The sequence below is a fragment of the Notolepis coatsorum genome (genome assembly GCF_963971535.1).
Source record: "Notolepis coatsorum genome assembly, chromosome: 3".
Lineage (NCBI taxonomy): Eukaryota > Metazoa > Chordata > Actinopteri > Aulopiformes > Paralepididae > Notolepis > Notolepis coatsorum.
In genome coordinates, this window is record NC_140167.1 from 151,058,724 (window position 1) to 151,073,157 (window position 14,434).

The 14,434-nt window shown below is 41.3% G+C and overlaps 1 long non-coding RNA gene across 1 annotated transcript; it reads right to left on the reverse strand.

Moving 5' to 3' along the window:
- Window positions 1–7,351: 7,351 nt before the first annotated feature.
- Window positions 7,352–8,756, reverse strand: LOC311226168. Its single transcript, XR_014619526.1, has 3 exons — window positions 8,708–8,756; window positions 8,196–8,269; window positions 7,352–7,447 (listed from the first exon to the last, which is right to left on the reverse strand). It is a non-coding gene; the product is annotated as an uncharacterized lncRNA (long non-coding RNA).
- Between the last annotated feature and the right edge of the window lie 5,678 nt (window positions 8,757–14,434).

Genomic DNA, 14,434 nt, shown 5'->3' on the forward strand with positions numbered 1-14,434 from the left:
AATCAAACTCCTTCAATTAAGTGACAGAACTCAAAGTTCAGCAGTGAAACACTGTTATTTCACAGGTTTTTCCTCAATTATTACGATCAAACTCCTTCAATAAAGTGACAGAACTTAAAGTTCAGCAGTGAAACACTGTTATTTTACAGGTTTTCCCATAATTATTACAATCAAACTCCTTCAATTAAGTGACAGAACTCAAAGTTCAGCAGTGAAAGACTGTTATTTCACAGGTTTTTCCTAAATTATTACGATCAAACTCCTTCAATAAAGTGACAGAACTTAAAGTTCAGCAGTGAAACACTGTTATTTCACAGGTTTTTCCTCAATTATTACAATCAAACTCCTTCAATTAAGTGACAGAACTTAAAGTTCAGCAGTGAAACACTGTTATTTTACAGGTTTTCCCATAATTATTACAATCAAACTCCTTCAATAAAGTGACAGAACTCAAAGTTCAGCAGTGAAAGACTGTTATTTCACAGATTTTTCCTAAATTATTACGATCAAACACCTTCAATAAAGTGACAGAACTTAAAGTTCAGCAGTGAAACACTGTTATTTCACAAGTTTTCCCTACATTTACGATGAAACTCCTTCAATTAAGTGACATAACTCAAAGTTCAGCAGTGAAACACTGTTATTTCACAGGTCTTTCCTAAATTATTACGATCAAACTCCTTCAATAAAGTGACAAAACTTAAAGTTCAGCAGTGAAACACTGTTATTTCACAGGTTTTTCCTAAATTATTATGATCAAACTCCTTCAATAAAGTGACATAACTTAAAGTTCAGCAGTGAAACACTGTTATTTTACATGTTTTCCCAGAATTATTACAATCAAACTCCTTCAATTAAGTGACAGAACTCAAAGTTCAGCAGTGAAACACTGTTATTTTACATGTTTTCCCAGAATTATTACAATTAAACTCCTTCAATTAAGTGACAGAACTCAAAGTTCAGCAGTGAAACACTGTTATTTTACATGTTTTCCCATAATTATTACAATCAAACTCCTTCAATTAAGTGACAGAACTCAAAGTTCAGCAGTGAAACACTGTTATTTTACATGTTTTCCCATAATTATTACAATCAAACTCCTTCAATTAAGTGACAGAACTCAAAGTTCAGCAGTGAAACACTGTTATTCTACATGTTTTCCCATAATTATTACAATCAAACTCCTTCAATTAAGTGACAGAACTCAAAGTTCAGCAGTGAAACACTGTTATTTTACATGTTTTCCCATAATTATTACAATCAAACTCCTTCAATTAAGTGACAGAACTCAAAGTTCAGCAGTGAAACACTGTTATTTCACAGGTTTTTCCTCAATTATTACGATCAAACTCCTTCAATAAAGTGACAGAACTTAAAGTTCAGCAGTGAAACACTGTTATTTCACAGGTTTTTCCTCAATTATTACAATCAAACTCCTTCAATTAAGTGACATAACTTAAAGTTCAGCAGTGAAACACTGTTATTTTACAGGTTTTCCCATAATTATTACAATCAAACTCCTTCAATAAAGTGACAGAACTCAAAGTTCAGCAGTGAAAGACTGTTATTTCACAGATTTTTCCTAAATTATTACGATCAAACTCCTTCAATAAAGTGACAGAACTTAAAGTTCAGCAGTGAAACACTGTTATTTCACAAGTTTTCCCTACATTTACGATGAAACTCCTTCAATTAAGTGACATAACTCAAAGTTCAGCAGTGAAACACTGTTATTTCACAGGTCTTTCCTAAATTATTACGATCAAACTCCTTCAATAAAGTGACAAAACTTAAAGTTCAGCAGTGAAACACTGTTATTTCACAGGTTTTTCCTAAATTATTATGATCAAACTCCTTCAATAAAGTGACATAACTTAAAGTTCAGCAGTGAAACACTGTTATTTTACATGTTTTCCCAGAATTATTACAATCAAACTCCTTCAATTAAGTGACAGAACTCAAAGTTCAGCAGTGAAACACTGTTATTTTACATGTTTTCCCAGAATTATTACAATTAAACTCCTTCAATTAAGTGACATAACTCAAAGTTCAGCAGTGAAACACTGTTATTTTACATGTTTTCCCATAATTATTACAATCAAACTCCTTCAATTAAGTGACAGAACTCAAAGTTCAGCAGTGAAACACTGTTATTTTACATGTTTTCCCATAATTATTACAATCAAACTCCTTCAATTAAGTGACAGAACTCAAAGTTCAGCAGTGAAACACTGTTATTCTACATGTTTTCCCATAATTATTACAATCAAACTCCTTCAATTAAGTGACAGAACTCAAAGTTCAGCAGTGAAACACTGTTATTTTACATGTTTTCCCATAATTATTACAATCAAACTCCTTCAATTAAGTGACAGAACTCAAAGTTCAGCAGTGAAACACTGTTATTTCACAGGTTTTTCCTCAATTATTACGATCAAACTCCTTCAATAAAGTGACAGAACTTAAAGTTCAGCAGTGAAACACTGTTATTTTACAGGTTTTCCCATAATTATTACAATCAAGCTCCTTCAATTAAGTGACAGAACTCAAAGTTCAGCAGTGAAAGACTGTTATTTCACAGGTTTTTCCTAAATTATTACGATCAAACTCCTTCAATAAAGTGACAGAACTTAAAGTTCAGCAGTGAAACACTGTTATTTCACAGGTTTTTCCTCAATTATTACAATCAAACTCCTTCAATTAAGTGACAGAACTTAAAGTTCAGCAGTGAAACACTGTTATTTTACAGGTTTTCCCATAATTATTACAATCAAACTCCTTCAATAAAGTGACAGAACTCAAAGTTCAGCAGTGAAAGACTGTTATTTCACAGATTTTTCCTAAATTATTACGATCAAACTCCTTCAATAAAGTGACAGAACTTAAAGTTCAGCAGTGAAACACTGTTATTTCACAGGTTTTTCCTCAATTATTACAATCAAACTCCTTCAATAAAGTGACAGAACTTAAAGTTCAGCAGTGAAACACTGTTATTTTACAGGTTTTCCCATAATTATTACAATCAAACTCCTTCAATTAAGTGACAGAACTTAAAGTTCAGCAGTGAAACACTGTTATTTCACAGGTTTTTCCTCAATTATTACAATCAAACTCCTTCAATAAAGTGACAGAACTTAAAGTTCAGCAGTGAAACACTGTTATTTTACAGGTTTTCCCATAATTATTACAATCAAACTCCTTCAATTAAGTGACAGAACTCAAAGTTCAGCAGAGAAACACTTTTATTGTACAGATTGTTAGAAACAAAAAGCTTCAAGTGTTAACAAACGATCAGGATTGTAAAACTGCTTTATTTTGGAAGCAAGTGTGCTGTATAAAACAGATTCAAATGATTTAAAACTTTAGCTTGCAGTGTTTGTTCAAATATAATGTTTAAATACAGTATGTAAAGTTAAAAACCTATAGAAGTACAATCTAAACACTATTTATGGATCAATATGCATGGCAGCTGCCACCATTGGTGTGTGAATGTGTGTGAATAGGTGAATGAGAGGCCATACGCGCTTTGGATAAAAGCGCTATTGCTATATAAGTGCAGTCCATTGAACATAACATAATGGCCAAGTAGTAAATTAAACTTTATGTCCACAATTCTGAACTATCCCTTCAATGTCATCAGATGATTTCAACTTTTAAAAGCGGAGAAAGCAACATATTGTGCTGTTGAACCGAGGGGGTTGTGGTCAGGTCTACAGTTTTTTAGCTTTACCATTTCAGTTTTATATTGTTTTCCACAATATTCTCCCGACCCCTGGGGGCTCCATAATATATGTGAACATTATACTGTTTAATTCAGAATCCCAACTATACAGTGTATTACTAAGTAAAAATCAAAACATACCACACCACAAAAGGTCAATGAATCAGTGGCACAAGTGAAGAGCAGATAAGGAACAATCCTCCAGATTGGCAGTAATCAGCTGGATCCTTGGTGCATGGTGCATCTGGGAAAATGAAAAAAAAGGACACTATGATTCACTGGAAAGTCTGGGACTGTACATTAGGAGGGGGTGGGTGGTAGGAAAAAAGATATATACGGTGGGGAGGAGACTGTCTACAGATACACCTGTGTGATGTTGCTACGGAGTTAAGCTAATAAACGTATACTATACTCACAACCACAGCAGGGGACACAACTATTTTGTTACCCTGCCATGTGGCGGACAGACCTCGCAAATGTCACTCGCCCAATAGCCTCCAGCTGCAACCACTCGAGTCCCTGAGTGATGACTGCTTGGCGCCGCCTCGGTAGAAAAAATTCCCTTTTCATGATATTTGGCGCCTCTGATTGGCTCAATTTTGTTTCAATCTGTATGCATCTACAAATCATATTATACCAGGTAGTCAATTCCGTTAGACTGCGAATCAAATTGACGGATCTCCCCAATCAAATTGACGGAAATCCGTCTTGAGACGGAACACTTTAATGCCTGCATTCAACATCGATTATCTATTGTTCAGGATGTAGGAACGTTATACTTTTTCATTCATACAAAAATACAAAAATACCTTCTAGAATATAAGTATGTTTTATCATTTTCTGTAGTAATTCCTAGAACGTGAGTTATAGACCTAAATGCATCGATTGCCGTTTATTCCCTAGACACGCTATATTAAAAAATTCAACTGTATATGATCGTATACGTTATGCGTCATCATGCACGGAGGAAAGGGGGGGGGGCGGCGTTTATAATTACGTGATCGTCAGTAAATGCTTTATGTAGTATGGGTGATATATTGATCAGATGGTTTGCAGTGAAATGAATAAATTGGGCTGAAAATGACCAGGGTTTAGCCCAGTCAGATTTAAGGCTTTAAGACTTTTTAATGCCAATCAGAATTAAATTTAATACCAATTTCACGATAACAAAATGGCAAAAATCATGGGTACTCTCAGTACTCATTCAAGGGTACTACGACTATGCCTGCACCTCATGGTACCAAAGCACCTCAAAGGCACTAAAAACAAGATTACAAACATCACAAAACAAACTGGTCAGACTACTGCTTAACCTCACTCCTAAAACCCACTTTACCCCTGCCCACATTCAAAACCGCTCTTAAAGAGCACCTACGGGAGACTGCAATTCGAAACTGGCCACCGTAAATGTCCACCCCCCCCCCCTCCTCCTAATGTACAGTCTCATCCCCATCATATATATATAATATTTTCTGTTAGGATCTCTGGGTAACAGTACTGTATATTATTTGCATATCGTATATGTCACAAATGTAACAGTACTACAGTATATACCTGTATGTCATGTATGTCCCTATGCCATAAATGTCATGATGTCATGTATGTTTTTACTGTATTTATTTCTGTATATGTTCGGACAGAGATACGGGATGGTTTGAAAGCTCGGCGTTGCTAATAAATATTTTTAATATTTTTTTATAAACTGCTCAAAGCGGCATTATTTCCGCCGTTGGGTGATCACAGCGCCTGCGCACCATCCCGTATCTCTGTCCGAAACCCTCGTGCAACTGTGAGCACATTTGTAATGTCTCTGTGATACTTGTATAACGAACGGTTCGGCCAGAACCAGTCCTTCAGGCTAAATCTAGGTTGGTTTCCCATTGAGGAGCAAGTGACTGTGGATTCACTCGGTGCAGCACAGTCACGAAAGGGGCTAGTATGGACCCTGATGTAAACAAGACAAAAGTCTTTCTCTGGTCTGCATCCCCTTAACAATTGTGTGTATTGAGCTGTACTGTACTGTACCCATTCTGCAATCTGTTAATAAAATGTTCAATTGCGGTTAGGTGGTCGAGCGGAGATTGCGTTCGTCACCAGCCCCGGAGCTGTGAGCTGGATTCGCCTGTTCGAATCCAGCTCACAGCTCCGGGGTTGTCACCAGCTTGGCTGGCCGTCTGCACTGATACAATTGGCTGTATCAGAGGGTGGGAGAAGCTGGCGGGGTGGGTCCGGGTCGTTGTAAACAGCGACTCCTACAGTTCGGTCGGGGCGCCTGCTAAGCGCGGATTGGACGTGAGGGGGATAGTGTGGTCCTCCCACACGCTACGCCCTCTCAATGAGAATCCGCGCTGCCAGGTGAAAAGAAGCGGTGATTGGCTGGACATGTGTCGGAGGAAGCACGTGGTAGCCTCCACTCTCCCAAATGATCTGACTGTGGGGGGTAAAGCGCAGCGACCAGGAAGGGACTGGGAATTGGCATACGACTAACATTGGGATGGGAGAAAATCGGAGGAAAATGGAGGGGAAAAAAGACCAATACAAAAAAAAAAAAAAGTTCAATCAAGAATGGAGTGATTGACAGTGTCAAAGGCCTTTTGTAGGTCCAGCATGATCTGTTAATACAATTTTCAATCAATCAATCAATCAATCAATCAATCAATCAATCAATCAATCAATCAATCAAGACCCTCGTCGCGGGCACTGCATTCCGTTCTCAGAATGGATTTGAGAGAGAGAGAGAGAGATCATCAGCAGGCTATATATGATATTCAGACTCTAGATCTATTTGCAGAGCCAGATGAGATGAGGCAACCTGTGCGATTGGCTCTTGACAACTAATTTTGCACGTACTGTATAGGCTACAGACAGTATGTGTGTATGCGCGCACTGCGGGAGGTGGCCAGAAGCGCGCAACTAGCCAACTACTATTATTACTACTATATTAATACAGTTTTATCCATGGCAAAGCGCTCCAGCGCTTGAATACGGCCGGGGGATCCGCTCTATACAATGCAGACCCACGGCTCTCGTATTATAATGAGCCCGCGAGGCGTGTTATTATTAGAGTTAATAATATTGTATATTGTTTCCACTGCCTTTTTATTCTATTTTTACTTCTCCACTGTACTATAACTATGTCTTCTACTACCTGTACCTCCCCTCCCCCCGGCCCTCCCCATGCTGCTGAATTTATATTATTTTATGAATACAACGTTTAATGTTCGCTAACGTAGAGAAACATCAGACGTAATTCGAGATACGTCAGACGTACTTCGAGATACTTCCGTACTTTCCGCCAATCAGCGCATTGCCCTGTCACAGGAGTAATAGTCCTGTGGCAGGGCGGAAGTTCCAATCTGGACCGAGGCTCCGAGTCTGCAGCTCGACCCTACTCGCGAGATCTGGCGGTCAAAGCATGGCGGGCAATAACCCTTTACAGCGTGGATGTGTTAATAATGATTTGAAGATGTTTACACTTTTTTTTACAACCCTACTGTTCTCCCAAGAATTAAATAAAGGTTTGATGATGATGACATGTCCTAGAAGAGAGATATAGATAGAGTGGGTGTGTTTGTGTTTGTACATGGAAGTTATACTCACATCAGCTTAAGGGAGATACCATCCATGTCAATTCAGCATAGGATGATTCAGATGGCCTTGTGGTCAGCAGGGTCCCCCTCTGGCTGCTGGCCTCTGGTAGAGGTGTAGATCACCAGTGTCATCCCTCTGAGAACACAATTAGACTTTAGACAGTGGCTTGCAAGCACGATGAGCCTCATTTCTTTATTTTGTGATTGCTCTATCTATCTGATCTTATTACAAAATACTTGCCTACTAGATCACTAAATGCGGGGCTCCTATCCTATTGAACATATTTTACTTTGTGTGTTTATTTTAACAATAATTTGTGATGCCATCACACAAACTGGCATTTAAAGGGTAAACTTAATTAAATTAAGTTTTTGTAACAAAATAATTGTGTGTGTGTGTGTGTGTGTGTGTGTGTGTGTGTGTGTGTGTGTGTGCGTGCATGTGCGTGTGTGTGTGTGTGAGAGAGAGAGAGAGAGAATGATGGACAATTGCTTGCTGTGTGAGAGAGAGAGAGAGAGAGAGAGAGAGAGATAGAGATTAAGTACATTTGCTGAAATACAGTTGTTCTTAATTTTCTCACTTGCTATGTGAGAATGTTAGTTATTATGTTCTCAATGCCCCTTGCATTGTATGAGTTGTGTGGAAGCGTTTGCTAGTTCTAGTGCTATCCCTTTGTACATTGTGGCTGTGTCTGACAAAAGTTAACAATAAATAATGGTATTAGGAATACATTTGCCTCCTGCGTGAACTGTGCATAGCTGAATAGACTGTATTTTAACACCGGTCATATGGTGGTACTTGGAGAGCCAGCTACATTCTCAGGTGGTACTTGGTGTAAAAAGTTTGAGAACCACTGATCTATCATGTATAAAATTCAACTCACAATTCTACATGGGCTTCAGGTGGTGGTCTGCGTCTTCAGGTGGTGACATACTTCCCGCAACTGGTGAAGAATCTCTGAAATATTGGATTGTTTGACAGTGACACACAACAGAATATTATTTTATGCCTGAATTTCCCCAAAATGGCTAATTGGACAGCACTTCTCCACCATCAGTGGCTATACGTGTCAGATAGGTGCAGATAGGAGAATCTGTCTGAATGACAAAGAAATCGCTTAACTCTCCCTCCCTCGGCCGCTATTGGCGCGACGGTGTAGCGGTCATTCCTATATGGCTATGACTATGAGCCCAGATGCAACGAGTAATTGTCTACTCAAAATCAACTAAGTGTCATGATTACGTCATTACAACCTGGGACTTGGATGGGAGAGCAGGAAAGATCCAATGTCTTCAGTCAAAAATCCGCCAATCAATGCAAAGGTAAACATACGTCTTTAGAGACGTTTTATATAAGAATAAACACCAGTGAACTTGTGTATAAAATTCAACTCACGCTACAGGCAGTCTCTGCCTGCGTGCAACTGCTGGTCTCTGGTGGTAATTCAGGAATGGCTTCAAGTTCCTCTGGCGAAGAATCTCTGAAATATGGAATACGACAATAAAAATGTTATGCCAGTGAGAGAGGGAGACGGAGATAGAGGGAGAGACAGACATAGCACTGCTGTGTCATCAAATGACAAAGGTTTTGGCAATGTAGGTGTTGTGTGAAGTGGAGGGGGTCGAGGTGAGAGAGACAGAAAGACAGAGATGAAAACACAGATAAAGGTGTGAAGTTTGAAGTGGGGTGAGAGAGACAGACAATATTGAATTGAAAGATAATACTTACTGAGCTGAATCAATGGTAGTGTGGTAATAGGGGCTGGAGTTATACATTGGCATTCCTAGAGAAAGAGCAACATAATTAACAAAATAAGGAAAAAATAAGCACCATCAAAGTTGTTATCAATGAGCACCATATAACCTACAGTAGCAAGTGTACCTAGCTCCATATACCTAGCGCATGTCTGGTGGTAAAAACAAAACATGATTTGAGAATGTGTTAGTTAACTCACCTTGATAGCGGCGATGATTGCCAGCGAATTCTAAAAAGAAGACGATCAAAATATTCAAAAAACCTTGTATGCAATTTATCAAGACTGTGTATATTATATATATATATATGTTTAGAGTAGCAGGAGCTAGAAGTTCAAATATGTCAGTCTTTCAAAGCCCCATTTTTTATATATAACAAAAGGCAGAATGAACATCACTGCCGCCCTGCTGGATTAAATTCTGAATTGCAGGTAGGCCTGAATAAGTATTTACTGTGCAAAATAACCAAAACCAGATAAATAATATCTGTTTTTTATGAAGCACAGATCATGTTAATTAAGTATTCTGAGTCTGAGCAGACAGAAAACCATCTTACCCTCAGCAAGGGATTACTTTGTGCTGAAGACCCACAATGCAACACAACAACTGCAAGCTAAAATGCCTCACATACAAAACGAAATAAAATAGAGCCATGGCTGTGTCCCAAGTTTAACACAATTGAACTATAATAAAGTATTTGTTAACACTAGTTACAACAATGCTTATGTAACTATTAAAAACGTACATTTTAATCACGAAACAAAATGGCAGACTAACGTTAGCTAGCATGCTAGCTAGCTAACGTTAGTAGCTATAATAATATGCATCACTATTTGCTCAAACAAGCTCCAAACTATTTGCCACGGCACAGAGATAACATTTAGTCAAACGATAACAGCCCGGTGATGGTATCTGAACGGAATCATACTATTCCCATAAGAACTCACTTACCAGTTAAGTATACCATCTAGCATGTTAGCTAATAATGCTAACAAGCTTCGTTCTAGCCTACTAGTTGCCACCACGGTAATAATTCACAAAGTAGCATGTAGTCAAACGATGACAGCAAGATTATGGTATGTGAATGGCATAATACATAATATTGTCAATGACTTACCAAGGAGTTTGGCTCAGACTATTTGTCAAGCCAGTCAGTGAAGACACCATCCATCGCGCCAAAGTTACGTTTGAATACCTCAAGTCCCGTGAGATCTTCTAGATCTCGCGAGTTGCTTAGGACTATACCCTCTCGAAGGGGATGGGAGGGGGAGGAGGGGAGGGGGAATCTACTAAATTGATTCAACGACAGTTTTTCAAATGTTGAAATGGTATCTGTAATTAAATATTGAATCAACATAGCTTTTTCAACCTCAACCAAAAATAACCAATCTGACTGTACATTGGAGGTGGTTGGGTGGGTGGGGGGGTTGGGTAGGAGGGGTGGGTGGGGGACACTGTACAACTGTACATAAATATTACAGTGACAGTCCAGTTGAGTTAATGGATGGAGGGGGGGGGGGGGGGGGCGTTGACTTGCAACGGATGGACTATAGTGCAGCAATGCAAGTTCAATTCACAGTTATTACTACAGACCGGTGGCACTCACCTCTGTGGTCATGAAATGTTTCGAGAGGCTGGTCAAGGACCACATTTGTGCCTCCCTCCCCAGTGATATGGACCCTATGCAATTTGCATACAGGACAAACAGGTCCACTGACGACGCGGTCTCCCAGGTACTGCACAGCACCCTCTCTCACCTTGACCGTCAGAAGGGGGGCTATGTGAGACTGTTGTTCATACAGCTCAGCGTTCAACACCATAGTCCCCACCAGACTGGTGGACAAGCTGATCGAGCTGGGTCTGAGCTCCGCCCTGAGCGCCTGGGTACTGGACTTTCTGAGTGAAAGACCCCAGGCGGTCAGGGTGGGGGGTCAGACCTCCAATTCAATTTCATCAATTTCATCTCTGTGCGTCAGAGTTAATTTTTTTACAGAGCGCTAGCTGCTCCCTACTTCCAGTCCTTGTGCTAAACTATAGGCTAGTTGCTTGCTTCCAGCCCTTGTGCTAAGCTATAGCTAGCTGCTCCCTACTGCTTCCAGCCCTTGTGCTAAGCTATATAGCTAGCTGCTCCCTACTGCTTCCAGCCCTTGTGCTAAGCTATAGGCTAGCTGGTCACTATACTGCTTCCAGCCCTTGTGCTAAGCTATAGCTAGCTGCTCCCTACTGCTTCCAGCCCTTGTGCTAAGCTATATAGCTAGCTGCTCCCTACTGCTTCCAGCCCTTGTGCTAAGCTATAGGCTAGCTGGTCCCTATACTGCTTCCAGCCCTTGTGCTAAGCTATAGCTAGCTGCTCCCTACTGCTTCCAGCCCTTGTGCTAAGCTATAGGCTAGCTGGTCCCTATACTGCTTCCAGCCCTTGTGCTAAGCTATAGCTAGCTGGTCCCTATACTGCTTCCAGCCCTTGTGCTAAGCTATAGCTAGCTGCTCCCTACTGCTTCCAGCCCTTGTGCTAAGCTATAGGCTAGCTGGTCCCTATACTGCTTCCAGCCCTTGTGCTAAGCTATAGCTAGCTGCTCCCTACTGCTTCCAGCCCTTGTGCTAAGCTATATAGCTAGCTGCTCCCTACTGCTTCCAGCCCTTGTGCTAAGCTATATAGCTAGCTGCTCCCTACTACTTCCAGCCCTTATGCTAAGCTATAGGCTAGCTGGTCCCTATACTGCTTCCAGCCCTTGTGCTAAGCTATAGCTAGCTGCTCCCTACTGCTTCCAGCCCTTGTGCTAAGCTATATAGCTAGCTGCTCCCTACTGCTTCCAGCCCTTGTGCTAAGCTATAGGCTAGCTGGTCCCTATACTGCTTCCAGCCCTTGTGCTAAGCTATAGCTAGCTGCTCCCTACTGCTTCCAGCCCTTGTGCTAAGCTATATAGCTAGCTGCTCCCTACTGCTTCCAGCCCTTGTGCTAAGCTATAGGCTAGCTGGTCCCTATACTGCTTCCAGCCCTTGTGCTAAGCTATAGCTAGCTGCTCCCTACTGCTTCCAGCCCTTGTGCTAAGCTATATAGCTAGCTGCTCCCTACTGCTTCCAGCCCTTGTGCTAACCTATAGGCTAGCTGGTCCCTATACTGCTTCCAGCCCTTGTGCTAAGCTATAGCTAGCTGCTCCCTACTGCTTCCAGCCCTTGTGCTAAGCTATAGGCTAGCTGGTCCCTATACTGCTTCCAGCCCTTGTGCTAAGCTATAGCTAGCTGGTCCCTATACTGCTTCCAGCCCTTGTGCTAAGCTATAGCTAGCTGCTCCCTACTGCTTCCAGCCCTTGTGCTAAGCTATAGGCTAGCTGGTCCCTATACTGCTTCCAGCCCTTGTGCTAAGCTATAGCTAGCTGCTCCCTACTGCTTCCAGCCCTTGTGCTAAGCTATATAGCTAGCTGCTCCCTACTGCTTCCAGCCCTTGTGCTAAGCTATATAGCTAGCTGCTCCCTACTGCTTCCAGCCCTTATGCTAAGCTATAGGCTAGCTGGTCCCTATACTGCTTCCAGCCCTTGTGCTAAGCTATAGCTAGCTGCTCCCTACTGCTTCCAGCCCTTGTGCTAAGCTATATAGCTAGCTGCTCCCTACTGCTTCCAGCCCTTGTGCTAAGCTATAGGCTAGCTGGTCCCTATACTGCTTCCAGCCCTTGTGCTAAGCTATAGCTAGCTGCTCCCTACTGCTTCCAGCCCTTGTGCTAAGCTATAGGCTAGCTGGTCCCTATACTGCTTCCAGCCCTTGTGCTAAGCTATAGCTAGCTGATCCCTATACTGCTTCCAGCCCTTGTGCTAAGCTATAGCTAGCTGCTCCCTACTGCTTCCAGCCCTTATGCTAAGCTATAGGCTAGCTGGTCCCTATACTGCTTCCAGCCCTTGTGCTAAGCTATATAGCTAGCTGCTCCCTGACACATGCCTCCTCTATTTGAACGACCACATCAAACAAGAGGTGGACAGGGGCAAATACTGCGGCATGGTCATGCTGGACCTACAAAAGGCCTTCGATACTGTCAATCACTCCATTCTGATTGACAAGCTAAAAGCAATTGATTTTGATAGCTTATCAGTGAGCTGGATGCAATCCTACCTGGAGGGGAGAGAACAGATGGTAGAGGTAAACGGTATACTCTATCCCCCCCCCTCACAGTGAGCTGTGGTGTTCCACAAGGAAGCATACTAGGACCGCTACTCTTCCTAATTTATGCAAATTACATGTCGTCAGCCTGTGACTGCAACTTGTTCCTGTTTGCGGACGACTCAGCCATGCTGGTCTCTGACAAGAACAAGTTGCAGGTGGAAAAAACCCTCAGCTCGGAACTATATAGGCAAAATCTGCATATGGCTCGCTGATAACAAACTATCATTACACATGGGCAAAACAGAGTCCATTCTCTTCGGTTCAAATAACAAACTCAGCAAGACCGACGGCTTCTCAGTTGCAGTGCATGGGTGACAATATTGTCACAAGGAAAGACGAAATTACCTACCTGGGTTCCATCCTAGAGGCAAATCTTTCCTGTGACAAAATGGCATCCAATGTAATAAAAAAAGTCAACCAACGAACTAGATTCTTGTACCGGATCTCCTCTCAAGAAACAAGAATACCCTGAAGACTCTGGCAGGAGCCCTCATTCAATATACTACGACTATGCGTGCACCTCATGGTACCAAAGCACCTCATAGGCGCTTAAATCTAAATTACAAACATCACAAAACAAACTGGTCAGACTACTACTTGACCTTACCCCCAGAACCCACCTCACCCCTGCCCACTTTGATAACCTAGGATGGCTTAGAGTAGACGACAGAGTACAGCAACTTGCAATGGGCCTGGTCTACAAGATACACTATACGACTAAGGTACCCATGTACATGTCAAAATACTTCCCAAAGGTCAGTGAATACCACAACCACTATAGAGGAAGCTCAACAAATCATGTTAAACCCAGATTCGGCTCAAACAATGAACTAAACACGTTTCGCAATTATGCCACATCAATGTGGAACGCCCTACCCAAAGCTGTAAAGGAATGTGAATCACTACCCACTTTCAAAAACACCCTCAAAGAACACCTATACGGGATACTGCAATTCGAAACATGGCCCCTACAAATTTACATTTACATTTACATTTAGTCATTTAGCTGACGCTTTTATCCAAAGCGACTTACATGTTCTGTACGACAAGCCATCAGGAAGGGCACAAGCTGAGCAACAATGTTCATCAAAGTGTTGAGTGCTGGTTAGTTTATTAGGACAAGTGCATGACAGTACGGTTAGTTAGGGTTAGATTTTTTTTTTAATTCAGATAATGGTTGAAGAAGTGCGTCTTTAGTCGACGGCGAAAGATTGGA